Source organism: Epinephelus fuscoguttatus, linkage group LG5, assembly GCF_011397635.1.
Source record: "Epinephelus fuscoguttatus linkage group LG5, E.fuscoguttatus.final_Chr_v1".
NCBI lineage: Eukaryota > Metazoa > Chordata > Actinopteri > Perciformes > Serranidae > Epinephelus > Epinephelus fuscoguttatus.
In genome coordinates, this window is record NC_064756.1 from 46,614,983 (window position 1) to 46,636,274 (window position 21,292).

General features: G+C 41.1%; 1 long non-coding RNA gene and 1 pseudogene across 1 annotated transcript; both read right to left on the minus strand.

Moving 5' to 3' along the window:
* LOC125889092 (Na(+)/H(+) exchange regulatory cofactor NHE-RF3-like) overlaps positions 1-21,292 on the minus strand; it is a 268,747-nt pseudogene that overhangs the window by 158,444 nt on the left and 89,011 nt on the right.
* On the minus strand, positions 4,758-7,401 carry LOC125889129 (uncharacterized). The gene is made up of 4 exons (XR_007449414.1): positions 5,735-7,401; positions 5,435-5,510; positions 5,020-5,285; positions 4,758-4,819 (listed from the first exon to the last, which is right to left on the minus strand). It is a non-coding gene; the product is annotated as an uncharacterized LOC125889129 (long non-coding RNA).

Below are 21,292 nucleotides of genomic sequence, written 5' to 3' on the forward strand. Positions count from 1 at the left end.
AAAGAAAAGCAGACACAATGTTGTGGGTTTTGGAGCCACGGCAAGGGTGGGTGGTCATATGTTACACTAGTTATATGTATTTTTTCTTTCTTTTTTATTATTTCATTAAGATTCTAATAAATATTGTGACAGCACATGCTTTTGGACAATCAGATACATTCAGAAGTAGTACTAAGATTTCGCAATTACCATGTCAGACTTGATTATAAACTCATGGAATGTCAAAGGTCTGGGTAATTCCATCATAAGGAAAAAGAAATTATCTCTTCTAAAAAAAAAGAAGAGTACATGTCGCCCTTTTACAAGAAACATTTTTATCAGAAATTGAACATTTAAAATTACAAAGGGATTGGGTAGGACAAATTTATTTCTCCTCATATAAAAGTCACAGTAGAGGAACTGCCATCCTTATTAATAAAACAACACCATTCAAATTAGAGAAAAAAATTATAGACCCAAACGGACGATTTGTTTTGATTTCAGGTTCTATCAATGGAACATCTACCACCTTTTTAAACATCTATGCTCCGAACACAGACGAACCCAAATTCATGTCTGACATGGTGTTGCTATTTAATGAAAATTGTAAAGGATTTGGAGTCATGGGTGGAGACTTTAACTGTATTTTAAATCCGAGAATGGATAAATTCACACAGTTTAAAAGTAACAAACCACAGTCCATAAAAGTTCTTCAAGGTTTATGTATAGAGAGTGGTCTGGTTGATGATTGGCGTGAATTAAATCCAAAGGTTAAAGATTACACTTATTTCTCAAATGCCAATGCTTCATATTCCAGAATTGACTACTTTTTTTATTTATTCAAAACACCTACATAACCAAGAAACGTTGTTAAGTTAATTTAATCAGTTTGTCTTGTGTCTATGTTGTCTCGTGATTTCCTGTTTTATTTTGAAAGTTAACTCTCCTCTTGTTTCAGGCAACTTGCTCCTGCCCCTGTGTGTTTTCCCGCTGGTCTGATTGTCTGCCCTGCCCCTGATTGTTTCCACCTGTGCCCTTACCCTGTGTGTATATATTGTCTGTGTCTCCCTTTGTCCTGTGCCAGTTCGTCTTGTCCTTCGTGTCAGAGAACCAGCGTCGTATCCATGCCATTTTGCCATTGCCATTGTCAGGTCCTGTTATTTTGATACTTTGCTCATGTTTATCTTTTGTTTGTTTTTTCATAGTGATAGTTCAGCCTCAGTAGAGTGATTTTGTGTTTGTTTCTCAGTCTATCGTTTATTTCCTAGATCTCTTTTTGTTCTTAGCTTTAGTGTAGGTTTTTCCTCTTTCGAGAGTGATTTTCATTTTGTGTTTAATAAACTTTGATTTTGTACTTTGTCTGTCGAGTCGTGCATTTGGGTTCAGGTCCTTGATCGGTCGTGACACTTACATATGATAAAAAACTGTGGTATCAACCCAATTATCCTGTCAGACCATGCCAGAATTGATCTGACTGTTCGTCTGGGCGATGAGGGGTTTACCCCCAGGCAGTGGAGATTTAACACATCCCTGCTTGGAGATGAAATATTTAAATCAAAAATGAAAGTATGGATTAAAAACTATATAGAAGAAAATAATGATCCTAATATGGACCCAAACATAATCTGGGAAGCTACTAAAGCCACTTTGAGAGGCTTAATTATATCCTACACTTCGTTTAAAAAAAACTGGAACTGGAAAAAATTGGTCACGGCCAGAGCAAAATTAAACATGAAAACTTCAAATGTAACAATGCAAAAAATGAATTATATTAGACAAAAGCATTACGAGTTTGGCAACAAACCTAGCAAACTACTGGCCCATCAATTGAAAAAAAGAACAAGCAGAAAGGATTATAAAAGCAATTCGTTTTAAAAGCAATAGAACACACCACCCTTAAAGAAATTAATCAGGCTTTTCAAGAATATTACAGCACACTGTACAAATCTCAAAGTAACTACACACAAGATGAACTGGAGCATTATTTAGAACATTTTAAATTACCAAAACTTTCTGAGTCTTAACGCACTTTTCACAGAACAAGAAATACTGGCAGCAATCAACTCAATGCCCATAGACAAGAGTCCAGGCCCAGACGACATTCCGGTTCAATTGTATAAAGAATATTGGACGGATCTCAAACCTATTTTTATGTCAGTGATTAACAACTTTATTCATAATAAGGTATTGCCACAAACAATGAGCTTAGCAAACATTACTGTATTACATAAAATTGGTAAAAATCTGTTGGAATGCTCATCATATAGACCCATAAGTCTCCTAGATCATGATTATAAAATTATTACTAAAGTATTAGCAAAAAGACTTGAAACCATCATGCCTAAATTGATCAACCCAGATCAATCTGGATTTATTAAGGGAAGATATGCTACCGATAACATTAGACGACTGTTGAACATAACTAATCACCTGAATGACAGTCGGAGGCCTTCTCTGCTCCTATCTTTGGATGCAGAGAAGGCCTTCAATAGAATCGAGTGGAACTTCCTTTTTTAGTGTACTGCATGAACTAAATATGGGTTCAAAGTTCACTGAATGGATTAAAACAATTTACCAAACTCCCAAAGCAGCAGTTATCACTAACAGTATAACATCTAATTTCTTTCCCTTAATGAGAGGAACTAGGCAGGGATGCCCGCTGTCAAGCACACTGTTTGCGGCGGTGATTGAAATATTGGCTACAAGTGTACGAGATGATAATAATATAGAAGGAGTGTGTATTGATGAGGATGAGCATAAAATATCTTTATACGCTGACGACATAGTTATATACATTAGACACCCAGAAAAATCCTTACCACACTTATATAACACAATTGAACAATTCGGAAAATACTCAGGATACAAGATAAATTACAATAAATCGAATGCTTGTCTCCTACATATGAATCTAACAGAAAAAATGCAGAAATCATATCCATTTCAGTGGTCTTCAGAGAGTTTTAAATATTTAGGAGTATATTTTACACCACAACTAAATGATTTATTTAAAATGAATTGCATTCCTCTTACAAATGAGATTAATGCAGACTTATGCAAGTGGGCCAATTTACCTCTATCCCTGTTAGGAAGGATAAACGTTATTAGGATGAATATTCTTCCAAGACTAAACTTTCTTTTTCAAACCTTGCCTTGTCACTTACCTACAACTTTTTTTAATACATTGAATAAACACATTTGAAAAGACAAGAAATGGTAGCACCATCTTGTGAGAAAGTTTGGTGCAGGACCCCCTTGCACCAAACTTGTGGCAAAAATCTCTCCATACGTCCTTATTGACAATGACACAAATGGTTTTGAAAAACATGAAATAACTATAATCTTGTAATTTTTCCTCTCAATTTAAATGCTATATTTTTGTCATGTTACTTGAATTTGTTGTCCCGGTAATCTAAAAGACTGTATTTAGGGTTTTTCCCCTTTTCCCCATCTCCCTCGAAGAAATGTGCCTCAATTCCACCCATCACTTCTGTAATGATGCAAAATGTTATCTATGTTGTTAATTTATTAAATCTGAATTTCATTACTTGGGCCTTGATCAAAAAGACATACCTGTAAGAAACTCTTTGCGAAGAGCACCTTGGTTACTTCCATATTCTCCGATGAAAGAAACCACAAAGGGATTCTTTGGGGAGCCTTTTTTTTGCCTGGACCACTGTTTCATTTCCCTTTGATACATGTCCTCGCTTGTTACACTGATGTTGAATGTCTGGGACGGGTCAATTTTCTTTTCAAGCGACAACAGCATGGCTGACACACTACACAACCATATCGAGACAATATTACTGAGAATTCTGGTCCTGATCAGGTCATACAATAAACAAAATATTCTACAGCACACATGTTGTAATCATGTTGTTCATGGGTGCCATCAAAGGTATCGGTTTGCCGTTCATTTGTGTCTCTGTGAAGATGCAATAGCATTATCAATTTCCATGAAAGCCTAACTTGTTAATTCCTGTAATTTCTTCCTTTTACAGAAATGTTATAGCCAGTGGAATCAATTGCTCTTACTTCTCCCCACAGGCACTGGCATGTGTAAGGATGTCATTCTCTGTAAACAGCTCACAACACAATGGACAAGCAACCTATGAAAATAAGGAATGACTTAAAGTAACTTAAAGTCCATTTGAAAAAGGACATAAAGGAAAAGTAGTACTGCTGTTTCAGAGGTCTAATACAACATTGTCGTCTGTGATGAGTATTATGTAACATGCCACTGTTTTATTCTTTCATAGATAACTAAGTTTTACTAGCACATGAATTGACTTGCTGTGTACAACAAGAAAATTAAAAAACAAAACAAAACAAAAAAAAAAACAGAACCTTTTAATTATAGCTCTAGCCTACAGATGAGGTAGCAATTTCAAGGAAGGTTGGCACATTTGCTCATAAATGCAACACTGTCTGTTATTTAAAATGAAACAAGACTTTTGACTTTGCAGTCTGCTTACCTTGCTCAAATATACTGGTTGCACATCAGCAGACATCTGTAAAATATCATTAGGCCATACACGTCATCTAACTCTGAAACTGTGTACCTACAGAATAAAACATAAACCATTTGATTTAGCACTGCAGTCTGCTCACCTTATGCGCCAACCATGATGACGACTGCACATCAGTGGACACCTGTATAGAATCATTGGATCATTGATATAATAAATGTCTGATAATAAAATCATAGTCCCTTGTCTCGACACTATGAAATACTCCATATGACCTCTAACCTCAATAAGGATTTGTCTTGATAGCTTACCACATTCTCAGCATCGAAGACCATATGATCCAAGTCGATGATGTCATCATCAGATTTGTTCTATAAAAGTAATATAAAACTGAGGAATTACAAGGTGTCTTGATAGCATGTTTGGTAAGCTAATGGGGGTGGTGGTAACATCGTCCCGCCATCCACTACTTTGTGTAATTCAAGGGATTACATGCTGACAACACCAACCTGTACGACGAACAGAGAAAAAAAAAACATCAACATATTAGTCCATTATGAGCAAGCCATACCTCATCACTGCCTTTAGTCTGGGCACATGTTTTAACGTGGAGGCTTAGGAGCCGCAGGGGCACATACTCCTGGCATGACACACACCGGGCTTTTGGCCTAGCCTGGAACTCTGGAGCTGTAAAGGGCAAGGGAGTAATGTCCAGTGTGAGCTGGATGGGCATTATGTAAAGACAGCCCATGCCTCCCCAGGTCTTCACGAGACTGGCCCCGGTGTATCCTGCTTCTTCAGGTGACACAAGGTTAAGTCTTCATTGCCCTGAACCTCCTGTTTGGGTTTAAATATTAAACAAGTATATTTCTGTTCTGCTCTGTTCAAACAATCATATATTTTTTTTAAATGACAATGTTATAACAGAATGAAATCAATACATTTTTACAAGTCAATACATTCAAGTTTTATTTTTGGGATTTTACCTATGGCTTTGTGAAGCATCCAGGCCCCCTCCAGATCACTTATCTTTGGATAAGTTTCACAAAGAATGTTTGTAATCTATGGATGTAAGAAAGGAGGAAATATTGATCAGGGCAATGAGGACAAGAGAAATTTATATGCTTGATGGTGGCTTTACTAGAATAAGTGAAATGGCGTTGGTGGCCAAGATCCACCATAATCTGTTACTGTATATTCTTTGGGTAAGGGGTGTGGTTATTTTGTGCAAATTTCAATTTTCACCCCGTTTGATACTTTATTCAGTTTCATAAAAGCTCCCGTACCTCTTTGTGGTTGGCATCCTCTGGAATATTTACTGTTGTCCTTCCCAGCCCAGCCTGTAAAAGTGAGAGACAGTTTATGAGTTTTGTCTGAGGGGCTTTGCATGAGGAAAAACTGGACTGGGGTTATCTTTGTGCCTGGTCTTTTTTTGTACAGTTGTGATCCAGGCCTAGCATATCTCCTATCTTTGAATAGTCCAGGGAAACACCTAAAAGAAAGGGTGCAGAAATTCAAATTATTCCAAGACCTCAACTGATGAGGGCTCTTCCTGACATATCTGTGTTTTTTTCCCCTCACTTTTACAGAAATTCAAAAGCCAATTCCAGAGAGATTTTAGTAAAAACCATGTGTAAAATAATTTTACACATGATTTAAAAGGACTGGCTAAACGTTCACATCCAAATGTATCTTTGAAACAGCAACCAAACCTGGCCATGTCTCACTGGACAGAGGTCCCTGGTTCTTGGGGTGGTGCCTGCCTGCTGCCCCTGCTCTGTCCCTGAGCTTCATAAACAATACATTCAACATAAAAAGCTAAATTAGTTGGTGGGTGTATAGTGACAGGAAAACTTCCATAATGAATGCAATAAACTATTGTATTATATTCTCCACGTAACCTGTGGGAGGATGGCGAATACAGTTAGTCTAACGACTTGTCTCTAAAATATGCTGTGATTGACATATGAACATTAATGTGCCCATAAAGATTAGCTGCTAAAGCAAACAACTTATACCCCAGAGGGATATTCCAGGAAGCAGATTATGTGAATACTCAGTAAAAGTGGAAATCAAACTAGTTCTTTGGGGGCACGAGAGTTGAACCAGTTAAGCATTGGCACTAGCACCCAGTTTTTTCCGGTAGAAAATGGTAGCTGACCTAGCAAACAGTAACCGTGAATCAGCCAGTTCGGTAGCTAAAGTTCGATAACTCAACTTAACTCATCACTTGAAAGCTATCTAGCGTTAGCTATTGCTATAAAATATGAAACCAAATAAACAGCAGCATACTTACTGTCAAATCATCGATCGTCTCTTTCTTCCTTCTTCCTTCCTCCTCCTCCTTCTCCTTCTTCTTCTTCTTCCTCCAATTTGCCACCGCTACCACTGTGCTTCCTGTCTGTGACAGAAGCTGTCATCAGCAGAAAACCGAAAAGGCACCCACGTGGGGGGCTGGAAAATGACCAATCATAAGAGGGCCGGGGTCTGGCCGGGGTCAGCCTTGGTGTCTGCCCCCAAAGTGTCAAAAGTCCTTGCTTCGAGCGAGCAGAGCTCCACCGCGAGCGAGCACAGGGGAGAGAGAGAGCGAGAGCAGGAGCGAGCCAGCGCACGCATAACAGCTGCACAGTGTTGTTGTGCGTGTCGCTGCTGTTTTTTACTCGCTCGCACCTGCCTCTGTTTCACTCTGTTGCTGAATATGTGCGCGAAGATCAAACAAGTCCGCGTGGCAGTTGATATCTGCACGCGTGACACAAAATAATTTACGCGAGAGAGAGATCTGCACGGGTGCAGATGTGTTATCCGCTCGCGCGACATATGACACAAATGTAACGCCATACTGATGGTGAAGTTTAGTTGTCAGAGACTACATACAGAATACATTCATCATAAACTATCTCTACTATATATTAACATTGTACTGTTTTAGTCATTGAAGTAGGCCGATTTAGCAACACAGAGACTTGTGGTCAGTGAGATATGAGGATTCTTATAAAAACATCTGTACAGATGTGAAGCCCTGACTGTATCTGACTGATCTTTAATGAAAGCTGTTTGTATTTTTTTTTTTCCTCTGAAAATATTAACCTTATTGTCAAACACAATTTATATAGGCTCTGTAGTTGAGGGGACAGGTCAAACTGATATGATGCTGATTTACATGAAAATACATGTCAAATGAAAATACATGTAAAATGGAGGATAAACCATGAACATAAACTACATATCACCTGTAAAGCATTTTAATAAATCAATCTATCATAATTAAAACAACTGGAGACTGAAAACAAATTGTTGTATGGGTCTGATCACTTTTATTGAATTAACATCATTCTGGACAGGATTTAAGTGTGTCTGTGACTTCCTGTATGGACTGAAGACTGCTGGAAACTGTCGGGAAACTGTCTGACTTCACTGCAGCTTTTTGTCACTGCTTCCTGCTGCAGCTGCCTGCTCTCGTCTACTTTCCAGGCGAGGCACAGTTAATCTTGAACGAGCCTATTCACACCACAACAACAACAGAACTGCACACCATACTTAAACTCATGTCTAACAATAAATCACCAGGACCTGATGGTTTTCCTGTTCTATAAACCCTTTTGGAATACTCTCGCCCAATCTTCAACAGATTAACAGCTGAAATTTAAGGAAAATCCAAACTTTCCACTGACCTGAACACTGCTACAATCACTATTTTACGAAAACTCAAAAAAGACCCCACCTCCCCATTAAGCTATCGTGCCCTGTCCCTCATTAACACAGACATAATAATCATCAGCAATACCCCAGCATCAATAAAAACAGTTACTCCATCTACTCAGACCAAACTGGCTTTATGACAGGAAGACACTCGTCCAATAACCCATGTAGACTATTTAACTTAAGCCATTACATGTCTCACACAAACTCACCAACAGCCATAGTCTCATTAGACACAAAAACTTTTATTTTCAACATTAAAAATTTTTGGTTTGGTGAATCATTTATCCACTGAGTGAGGATTGTGTAGACATTACCAATGGCCATAATCACCACCAATGGAATAACATCACATTTCACTTTCCACAGGGGTACTATAGGCAAGGATGCCCACTCTCCCCATCTTAATTTGCCATATTTATTGAACCACTTGCAGCAGCCATCCTTCAAAACATAAACACCACAGGAATCCAACAAAAAATCCACATACAACAAAATTAGTCTTCATGCAGAAGATACCCTGCTTTACCTACAAAATCCATCCTTCCTTCCTTCCTTCCTTCCTTCCTTCCTTCCTTCCATCCTTAATTACCTGAAACCATCAGCCTCACTTTCCATTCAAATCTCTCTAAATCCACCATTCTACCACTACCACATAGCTGGCATGTGGCTGGTGGCTGGTCTCATTTCCTCATCTAGTCCAGCAATACGGCATCAGGAAAAAATCATTTTTTATAATTTCTCCAGCTCAATTCCTCAATTAAGAAAAATATCAACATTAAATCTGATGAAAAACAGCAAGAGTTGGCCTACCCGGAGGGTTACCGGGGCCCCGCCCTGGAGCCAGGCCTGGGCCTGGGGGCCATGGGCGAGTGCCTGGTGGCCGGGCCTTCGCCCATGAGGTCCGGCCGGGCCCAGCCCAAACCGGCTACATGGGCTCATCCCCCTGCAGGCCCACCACCCACAGAGGGATCCAGAAGGGTTTGGTGCAGTGTGGATCGGGCAGCAGACCAAGGCGGGGGCCTCGGCGGTCTGATCCTCGGCCACGAAAGTTGGCTCTTGGGACATGGAATGTCACCTCTCTGGCGGGGAAGGAGCCGGAGCTTGTGGAAGAGGTTGAGCGCTACCGGCTAGATAAAGTCGGCCTCACCTCGACACATAGTTCTGGCTCTGGAACCCAAGTCCTTGAGACTCTTTCCTTTGCTGGAGTTGCTCCGGGTGAGAGGCGGAGGGCCGGGGTGGGCTTTCTGATAGCCCCCAGACTCTCTGCCTGTACGCTGGGGTTCACCTCAGTGGACGAAAGGGTTGCGTCCCTGCGCCTTTGGGTTGGGGAATGGGTCCTGACTGTTGTCTGCACTTATGCGCTGAACAGCAGCTCAGAATACCCGCCCTTTTTGGAGTCCCTGGGACGGGTGCTGGACAGTGCCCCGACCGGGGACTCCATTGTTCTGCTGGGGGACTTCAATGCTCACGTGGGCAATGACAGCAGGACCTGGAGGGGCGTGATTGGGAGGAACGGCCTGCCCGATCTGAACCCGAGTGGTGTGCAGTTACTGGACTTTTGTGCGGGTCACAGTTTGGCCATAACTAACACCATGTTCGAGCATAAGGATGTCTATCGGTGCACGTGGCACCAGGACAGCCTAAGTCGCAGGTCAATGATTGACTTTGTAGTCGTATCATTTGACCTGCGACCATATGTTCTGGACACTCGGGTGAAGAGAGGGGCAGAGCTGTCAAGGCCGTGGGGGCCAGTCACGGCGGTAACCCCCGAACCCGCTGGTGGACACCAGAGGTGAGGGGAGCCGTCAGGCTGAAGAAGGAGGCCTACAGGGCATGGTTGGTCTATGGGTCTCCAGAAGCAGCTGACAGGTACCGGCGGGCCAATCGGAGTGCAGCAGCAGCAGTCACGGAGGCAAAAACTCGGGCGTGGGAGGAGTTCGGTGAGGCCATGGAGAAAGACTATGGATCGGCTCCAAAGAGGTTCTGGCAAACCGTCCGGCGCCTCAGGGGGGGAAGGCGCCAACTTGCTCACACTGTTTACAGTGGGGGCGGGGAGCTGCTGACGTCAACTGGGGACATTGTCGGGTGGTGGAAGGAATACTTTGAGGAGCTCCTCAATCCCACCAACACATATTCCAGTGAGGAAACAGAGCCGGGGGTCTCGGGGCAGGTCGTCCAATTTCGGGGGAAGAAGTCGTCGAGGTAGTGAAGGAACTACGCGGCGGCGGAGCCCCAGGGGTGGACGAGATTCGCCCTGGATATCTCAAGGCTCTGGATGTTGTAGGGCTGTCCTGGCTGACACGCCTCTGCAACTTTTTTGGGCCACAATCTGACGTGCTGACGTATTCCGGTAAGTGAGTTGTGTCATTTCTGGTGTTTCTGTGACAGCATCTCTGTACTGCTCTGGTGAATTCTACTAGCCTGCTTTATGCTTTCTCACTTCAGTTCCTTTAACGTCTACTCCAAGTCTTAACCCACACTAGTTCTGTTTAAGCACTTATAGCTCTCCTCCTTTCTACGACTTTCTCGCTAATCTCTTAGCTGTTGTTTGCACGTTACTAGCCTTGGTAGCTACATTAGCTTTACAGTTAGCGATGGCTTCTTCCTCTGCTCTGTCTTGCTCAGTGTGCCAAATATTCAGTTATGCCTCTGCATCCTTTAGCGACAGTGGTAATTGTAATAAGTGTATCTTATTTGCTGTGTTGGAGGCGAGGCTTAGTGAATTAGAAGCGCGGCTCTGCACCATGGAAAACCATTCAGTAGCTGCGGTAGTTAGCCAGCCCCCTGTAGCCGGTGCGGAGCCACATAGCATAGCCTTAGCCTCTGCTAGCTGTCCTCCGGTAACTCCTGTTCAGCCGGGAGGTTGGGTTATGGTTCACCAGAGGCACAGCTCCAAGCCGAAGCCCATGGCTCACCACCAGCCTGTTCACGTTTCCAACTGCTTTTCCCCACTCAGCGACACACCCGCTGAGGATAAAACTCTGGTTATTGGCAGCTCTATTCTGAGAAACGTGAAGTTAGCAACACCAGCAGCCATAGTCAAATGTATCCCTGGGGCCAGAGTGGGCGACATTGAATCAAATTTAAAACTGCTGGCTAAAGCTAAACGTAGATTCAGTAAGATTGTTATTCACGTAGGCGGCAATGACACCTGGTTACGCCAATCGGAGGTCACTAAAATTAATATTGCCTCGGTGTGTGAATATGCAAAAACGATGTCGGACTCCGTAGTTTTCTCTGGACACCTCCCAAATCTGACCAGCGATGACATGTTTAGCTGCATTTAATCGCTGGCTGTCCAGTTGGTGTCCAGCAAACAATGTGGGTTTCGTTAATAATTGGCAAACTTTCTGGGGAAAACCTGGTCTTATTAGGAGGGACGGCATTCATCCCACTTTGGATGGAGCTGCTCTCATTTCTAGGAACCTGGCAAACTTTATTAGTAATTTAAATCCCTGACAACCCAGAGTTGAGATCAGGACTCAGAGTCGCAGTCCTATACGCCTCTCTGAGCTTCTAGTTCAGTTACCCAGCCATAGTTTTCATAGTTTTATACAAACGGTGTCTGTCCCCCGACCACCTAAATTATTTAAATCTAAAATTAAACAAAGAGGAGTTGTGCATAACAACCTCATAAAAATTAAAACCTCTTCTGTGACAGAAAGACAAAACAGGAGAATTAAATGCGGACTGTTAAATATCAGGTCTCTATCATCTAAAGCAGTGTTAGTAAACAAATTAATATCAGATAATCATATTGATTTACTCAGTCTCACTGAAACCTGGCTGTGTCAACATGAATATGTTAGTCTTAATGAGACCACTCCTCCCAGTCATAATAATACCCACATTCCTCGAGGCAGCAGCCGAGGAGGGGGAGTTGCAGCCATTTTTAACTCTAGTCTGTTAATCAGCCCTAAACCTAAACTAGATTATAATTCATTTGAAAGCCTCGTGCTTAGTCTTTTACATCCAACCTGGAAAACCTCGCAGCCACTTTTATTTGTTATAGTGTACCGTGCTCCTGGCCCGTATTCTGAATTTGTATCTGAATTCTCAGAGTTTTTATCCAGTTTAGTTCTTAAATCAGATAGTTAGTTATTATTGCAGGCGATTTTAACATTCATGTCGACGTTGATAATGACTCCCTGGCTACCGCGTTTATCTCATTATTAGACTCCATTGGCTTCAGTCAGGGTGTACATGAACCCACTCATTGTTTTAACCATATCCTCGATCTAGTTCTGACGTATGGAATGGACATTGATAAACTAAAAGTCTTTCCACAGAATTCCTCGCTATTGGATCATTATCTGATTACTTTTGATTTCTTTTTACTCGATTACAAGCCACTCAGCAACAGTTACTATACTAGATGTTTATCAGATAGTGCTGTTGCAAAATTTAAGGAAAAGATTACTCCGTTGTTAAATTCAATACCAAGTCCCTCAGTAACAGAGGTTTCCTGTACCGACTTTAACCTCTCCCGAATTGATCATTTTGTCGATAGCGCTGTAGGCTCGCTGCGAACAACACTTGACTCTGTAGCTCCTCTTAAAAAGAAGTTAACAAAGCAAAGAAAGTTCGCTCCTTGGTATAACTCTGAAACCCATAAGTTAAAACAAATATTGTGAAAATTTGAAAGGAATTGGCGATTAACCAAACTGGATGAATCTTCTTTAATCTGGACAGACAGTATCAAAACTTATAAGAGGGGCCTCCGCAATGCCAGAGCAAACTATTACTCAGCATTAATAGAAGACAATAAGAACAACCCCAGGTTTCTTTTCAGCACTGTAGCCAGGCTGACTGAGAGTCAAAGCTCTATTGAGCCTTGTATTCCTTTAGCCCTTAGCAGTAATGATTTTATGAGCTTTTTTAATGACAAAAATCTAACTATTAGAGGCAAAATTCATGACCTCCTGTCCTCAGACAGTACCTATCTAATCTCAAACACAGCTGTAAAACCTAATATATATTTAGATTGCTTCTCCCCAATTTCTCTTCAAGAATTGACCGCAGTGATTTCTACATCTAAATCATCAACGTGTCTCTTAGACCCCATCCCAACTAGGCTACTTAAGGAGGTCTTTCCTTTAGTTAACACTCATATATTAGATATGATCAATCTATCCTTATTAACAGGCTATGTACCACAGTCTTTTAAGGTAGCTGTAATTAAACCTCTCCTAAAAAAGCCCACCCTGGATCCAGAGGTGTTAGCCAACTATAGACCAATATCTAATCTTCCCTTTATGTCAAAGGTCCTTGAGAAAGTAGTCGCAGACCAGCTGTGTGATTTTCTCCATGATAATAATTTATTTGAGGAATTTCAGTCAGGATTTAGAGTGCATCATAGCACTGAGACAGCACTAGTTAAAATTACAAATGACCTTCTGATTGCTTCAGACAAAGGACTCGTCTCTGTACTTGTTTTATTAGATCTTAGTGCGGCGTTTGACACTATTGACCATCAAATTCTACTGCAGAGACTGGATCACTTAATTGGCCTAAAAGGTTCTGTACTAAGCTGGTTTAAATCTTATTTATCTGATCGTTTTCTGTTTGGTACGTAAGGATGATTCATTATGAACGTCAACAAAGTTTGTTTTGGAGTTCCGCAAGGTTCTGTGCTCGGACCAATTTACTCTATATTTGCTTCCTTTAGGTAACATCATTAGAAATCACTCTATAAATTTCCATTGTTATGCAGATGATACACAGTTGTATTTATCGATGAAGCCAGAAGAAAGTAATCAATTAACTAAACTCCATAACTGCCTTAAAGACATAAAAACCTGGATGAGCACCAATTTCCTGATGTTAAATTCAGACAAAACAAATAAAGTTATTGTTCTTGGCCCCAAACAACTCAGAGACTCTTTATCTGATGACATAGTTTCTCTAGATGGCATTGCTCTGGCCTCTAGCACTACTGTAGGAAACCTCAGAGTAACATTTGAGCAAGATTTGTCTTTTAATTCTCATTTAAATCAAACCTCACAGACTGCATTTTTTCATCTGCGTAATATTACGAAAATTAGGCCTATCCTGACCCGAAAAGATGCAAAAAAATTGGTCCACGCTTTTGTTACCTCTCGGCTGGATTACTGTAACTCTCTATTATCAGGTAGCTCTAGTAAGTCCTTAAAAACTCTCCAGCTAATTCCTGGAGAGCCTGGACAGCGTGACGTGTGTGGTTGTGCTGCTGCCGTGGTCCTGCCAGATGCTGCCATCATTAGTCATTAGTCATACTTCTACTGTTATTATACACATATGACTATTGTCACACATGTATACTGCCAGATATTAATACATACGTAAGCTACTGTCATTACCTGCATCTCTCTCTCTCTCTCTCTCTCTCTCTCTCTCTCTCTCTCTCTCTCTCTCTCTCTCTCTGTCTCTCTCTCTGTCTCATTGTGTCATACGGATTACTGTTAAATTATTATACTGATCTGTTCTGTACAACATCTATTGCACGTCTGTCCATCCTGGAAGAGGGATCCCTCCTCAGTTGCTCTTCCTGAGGTTTCTATCGTTTTTTTCCCCGTTAAATGGGTTTTTTGGGGGAGTTTTTCCTTATCCGGGAAGGGTCAGAAGGACAGAGGGATGTCGTATGCTGTAAAGCCCTGTGAGGCAAATTGTGATTTGTGATATTGGGCTTTATAAATAAAAGTGATTGATTGATTGATTGATTGATAATAAATGATGATAACATGGATAATAATGATGTACTACCAGCTCTTCAGGCCACCATTGAAATGGAGAGATGCCACTGCAAAGGATATTGTTCAACACAAAGATTTTCCTTTAGGTCAGAAGAAGAGAAGCACTGACCTTTTGCTTTTGCATTAAACGATGTGAGAACAATGAGGACTTAAGATCTAAAAACCAGGATTAAGATGACAGTGATGCTGAAGCGGAAAATTGACCGTTTGAGTTTACAATCTCTTAAACTACAATTACTACCATGTGGTTGTATGTCTCTGCTGGCAGCACCTCCAGGCCACCAGCAGGAAGTACAGCTTTGGTTTTATTGACAATTTTAACGTGTTCTGGGATCGTTCCTCTCTTTTTAACAGTGATGGAGTACATCCCAACAAACAGGGTAGCCAAATGCTGTCGGCTAATTTGCAGCATGCTGTGCAATCTCTCCCACTTGACTGACTGTTTACACCTGACACACACTCCCCTTCTTCTTCTACGGTACAACACACAGATTCCCACGACAGCTCCCCCCACTGGTCCCTCCGGTCATCACACTCAGCTCCCACAAACAAAACTGACACACCCACTGTTATACCCACCATCATTTCATATCATAGACCCACTGCAACACGCTTATCATCACACCCCTCTGCTGTAAACCACAACAATTTAATTCAGATTCCTCGGCAACCTCTGTTACCCCCTGTCTTTTAAATATCCGATCCTTAAATAGTAAATCATTTCTACGCCATGATGTTATTACTTTTAACAATTTGGACTTTTTTTTTTTATCATAACAGAGACTTGGCTATGTGAGGCTATGTGAGGGAGACTGCAGCCCTCTCATTGAAGCAACCCCCCCTGATTTTGTACATCTCCATCAACCCCGGCTGACAGGCAGGGGAGGGGGGGTTGCTGTTATTTACAGGAAGGTTTTTAAGTGCACTCCCATTCCACAGAGCGATTTTACCTCATTTGAACATCTTGGTTTTATAGTAAATTCTAAACATCCAGTACTAATTTTAATAATCTACAGACCGCCCAGGCCAAACAATGTTTTTATTCATGAGTTTGCCGCGTTAGTATCTGGTTTTATAACAAAGTATGACAAAGTTCTTATTTTAGGTGATTTTAACATACATGTTTGTTGCCCTTCTCAAACTTTTATTGCTGATTATATGGCCACTTTGGAATCTTTTAACCTCACCCAGGCTGTACAGGAACCCACCCACTCAAAAGGTCACACCCTTGACCTAGTACTTCATCATGGTCTCAGCCCTGACAACCTGGCAACTAAGGATATCTGTGTGTCAGACCATAAAACAGTTTTATTTAGTGTAATTTTATCCCAATCACGTTTTAATCACAGTATACCCGTCTGTTATTCTATGTCTGCCAGCAGGGGCGTCATTTCAGCAAAAACTAAGGTATGGCAATATGACATGATGTCACAGAGCTACTGACGATGGAGTTTTAAAACTTCACTTTGGTCTTTGACCTGTCAGAAGTACATACTATGCTATTGAAAACTGTTTCAAAGGACATGAAGCTGTTTCTCACATTCATAATACCTCATGTCTGCATGTAATGCACGACTTGGTGAGAGCAGTGAAAACATCGGACCTATTTTGGAACATATTTCAGCACCATGGACAGCAAGTGGACATTTAATTATGATTAGTCATGTGTTTAACTTCACAGAAAATAAAGAAAATTTGGTACAATACTGTATAGGCGAATTTATTGGAGTATCTCCAGAGACCGAAAATACAAGCTTAACATACCGACATGAAGAAAAAAACCCCACATACAATCAGACAGGCTTCAAGACATCATTTAGACAGGCTGTCTACAGCAGCAGAGCAAAATGCTTTTACAACACATAGATACCGTATTTTTCCAAACAGTAGCCCGGGCGTTTTTTTTTTTCACAAAATCAATTTTTGACCCCAGGTGTTAAAAAGAACCAGGTGGCTATTTGCTCAAGGTTTGTTTTTTTTTTTGCACCGACCTGCACCAGGCCATTATTTGGTTACAGTTCCTGTCCAGTATGTTTTTAGTGAAAAAATACTGTATAATGTAGGGGAGAGTTCGCGTACAAAAATCTCTAAATGTTTAGAGTGGGTCATTTTTTTGTGTACATGGGTTTCACCACTGGGTGGTGCTATTGCATTATACCAGTAAAGCCCCAGTTATCCGAATACCAACCAAATGGGCCATTTAACCAACAGTTACAGGCCGCCACACCGAAATATCGCCATCCCGACGGTCCGCCATCCGAATTCTGGTCCCCGAGTCCTGACAGTAAGCTATGGCGAGCCTGTAGAAGCTGTTTTCACCATGCATGTCAGCGATTTTCACCAGTGACGCACGTGAGTAATTCAGGCTGACATTACCTGTTTTTCAGCAAACTCTTCCGGTAATTTTATTAAAAGGCATAGCATATAGGTCCACAGTAAATAGGTCACAGCATCCGTGGTGAGAGGACACAGAATTGTGTGCGCTTTTACGTACGCGGGTCAAGGCGATCACGGATATTTGATGTGGGAAAGCTGTAGCTAGATGTATTACCTGTTTTAGATACATGGCTGTCTGTCTGTCCATCCATCCGTAGCACGAGTCATGTTTACCACTTCACCACCAACCCGTGCGTAAAAGCGTAAAAGCGTAAAAGCGTGCATAAATGCCTCATGGCTGTCCCTCCAGTAAGATGACTACAGAACCTCTCTCTCTTTTTTTCTCCCGATTCCAAGGTATGGCAGCTGCCATACCTCGCCATACCTAAATGATGCCTATGTCTGCCAGCCAGTTTTCTGAGCTTTTTACTGTTGCTTCTTTAACTGCTTTTAATCAAAATTTTAATACAGAGGAGCTGGTCTCCCTTTTTAACCAAACCTGTCACACTGTTCTGGACTCTGTTGCCCCCTACAGGGTCAAAAAACTAAATAGTGCACCACAGCCTTGGTTGAACGATTCAATCCATGAACTAAAGAGAGACTGTAGGAGAAAGGAACGAAAATGGAAGAAGACAGGTTTACATGTATTTTATGAAATTTGGAAAGAATCAATGATGAAATTTCAAGAAACAGTTAAAGAAGCCAGAGCATCATTTTTCTCTAATTTAATTTTAGCAAATCAATCCAACCCCAGAATTTTATTTAAAGTAATAGACTCAGTCACCACCCCCTCCCCCTGTCATTTTACTGATGCCTCTCATGAGATGTGATTTTTTAAATTTTTTACCAACAAAATTAAGGTTTTAAGACAACAAATCACCCACCCAGACCATGTTTTACATGCCAGTAGAGACATATACAGTTATTTTAGTAACTGTGGACCAGTTTCACTGTCGCTTTTATCCAAAATTCTAACCCACATGAAACCAGCTACCTGCAATCTTGATGTCATTCCAACAAAATTTCTTAAAGAGGTTACTGACACAGTTGGACCCAGTATTTTATTGATTATTAACAACTCATTAACAAAAGGCATTTTTCCGTCTTCTTTTAAACATGCTGTGGTCCAACCTCTTTTAAAGAAACCCAGCCTTGATCCTTCTGATTTTAACAATTTTAGGCCAATTTCTAAACTCCTGTTTTTATCAAAAATTTTAGAAAAAGTGGTTTCAACCCAGCTTTTAGCTTCTCTTTGAGAGATTTCAATCAGGTTTTAGAGCCCTACACAGTACAGAAACTGCCCTCTTCAAAGTAACCAATGATCTTCTTTTAGCTGCTGACATGGGAGAGAGCACAATTTTAATCCTTTTAGACCTAAGTGCAGCCTTCAACACTGTTGATCATGCCATTTTAATTGACCGTCTGGAAACCTGGGTTGGCATCAAGGACACTGCACTTAGCTAGTTTTATTCCTACCTTTTAGATAGAACTTTTGTAGTCACTATAGGTAATTACACATCCTCGAAAACTCAGATTACCTGTGGTGTACCGCAAGGTTCAATTTTAGGTCCAATTTTGTTTTCTATTTATATGCTTCCGCTCGGTCAGGTCATCCGCCGCCACGACGTGTCTTTCCATTGCTATGTGGACGACACACAGATATACCTCCCGCTGAGACCGGATGACCCAAGAAGCCTAGCTGCTGTGTTACGCCGGATTTCCACTGGATGCGTGTCCGTTGCGGAACGGCAGTGCTGGTTATCCGCTGCTTGCTCCGCCGTCCGTCAATACCCACCGGCTGCGTTTGCTGTGCGGTGCAGCACACCGACATCTCGGTGCACTGCCATGATTAATATCTCCTCGTCCATAGTGTTCACGGGGTGACATGACGTCTGAAAACCTCTGACCTGTTGACTTCAGGCCTGCCTCTGCCCATTATGTAGTTTTTAAGGTGTAGTGCAGGGAAATATGATCCGCCGTGAACACTGTGTATTTTATTTTGAAAATTAACCGGATGTTTTATTGTGTTTCTGTACACGACTTCCTGCCCCGCACGATCTGAATTGCTGCATTGTGCTCCGGCGTCCGGCAAAAATAGAAGTCCTGCGTATCTGTTGCGCAGGGCTCCGGAGTGCCAGAGCTGAGACGGAGCTGGAACGCAGCACAGCCGCAGCCGGTGGAAACACACACATTGACTAGAATTGAATCCTATCAGCTCCGCTGCCATGCCGGAGTGGAGACGCAACCAACATGCATCTGGTGGAAATTGGCCGTCAGATTGTCTTAACGATATCAACTGTTGGATGGCCCAAAACTTTCTTCAACTCAATGACTCCAAATCCAAAATCATGCTGTTCACTCCCCCAACCTCCACCAGTCCCATTGAAAATAGCCTTGGTTCCCTGTCCATTAACGTCACATCCACAGCCAGAAACTTAGGAGTAATATTCGATCCAGAACTCAACTTCCAACCTCATATCAATAAAGTTGTCCAGTCCTGCTTCCATCAGTTAAGAACTATCTCCAAAATCAAACCCATGCTCCCACATCCTGACTTAGAAAAAATAATCCACGCATTCATCTTCTCCAGACTCGATTACTGTAACTTACTCCTCTCTGGCATAAACCATAAATCACTCTCCCACCTCCAACTGGTCTAGAACGCAGCAGCTAGGCTTCTTACTGGTTTTAACAGACGGCATCACATCACCCCAATCCTGGCTTCCCTCCATTGGCTCCCTGTGCATTTTAGAATTGATTTTAAGATTTTACTGATCACTTTTAAAGCCCGTCTCGGTCTGGCCCCAAGTTACATAGCAGAAATGTTGACTCCATATGAGCCAGTACGCAGCCTTAGATCCTTGGGCAGGGCCCTCCTGGCCGTTCCAAAGTCGAGACTTAAATCTAAAGGTGACCGCGCTTTTTCCATCAGGGCCCCTCAACTTTGAAACGACCTGCCTGAGGAGATAAGGCTTGCAGAATCAGTAACATCTTTTAAATCTCTTCTTAAAACCCATTTTTATAGACTTGCCTTTATGTGATGTCATCTTTTTATTTATTCTTTTTGTTTATTCTTTTTATTTATTTTATTTTATTCCTTTTAATTGTTTATTCTTTATTATTCTATTGTTGTTATGCAGTGTTGTCTGTTTATCCTTCTATTCGTTTGTTTCTAGTATTTAGAAATAATAGTTTTATTGCCTTTGTTGTTCTTATCTCTTTTAACATTCTGTCTTATCATTCTGTCTGTGTTTTGCTTAACTTTACCCAATTTGAGCTTAATTTTGTCCTGCTTTTGTTTGCCCTCACTGTTTTGAGTCTCTTGCTATAGATATCCTGCGTTTGCTTTGTTTGTCAAAGCACTTTGTAAACTTTTGTTTTTAAAATATAATATATAAATATATAAATAAAGTTATTATTATTATTATCAGTCATTTCTCTTACAGTTTTCATCCATGTCTGTGAAAACATGGATGCTTCACACACAGAAGATCTATACAGTCAGCACAGTTTCAAGATTAGAGTCACCAATTCAGTATCTGACCAAATATCTTCCCTTCTGTTCTAGAGATATGATGTTGAATAATGACCAGAAAAGTGTCTTTGCAGAGCATTATGATGTCACAGTGAAGCTAACCTTTCATCTTTTGGATACGAAATGTCATCACTTCATCATTTTATCCTATTAGACATTTGTGTGAAATGTTAGCATATGAATCTTCAATATGAATGAGTTACTGCCAAAAAACATGTTTTATGAGGTCACAGTGACCTTGAGCTTAGTCCTTTGACCACCAAATTCAATTAATTCATATTCAAGTGATTGTTCTTAGTTTATTTGAATATCTGAGTAAAAAAATGTATATTTAGCCACCGAAAGTTAGGGATGGGTACCGAACTCCAGTATTGAATGAGCCCCGGGGCTACATTTGTCAAGACCGCAGTATTGATAAGCTCTGACCTTAACGGTTCTGCTATTGGTACTGGAGCAGTCGCATTTTTTTAAATTTTTTTTTTTTTTTTACATGATAAACC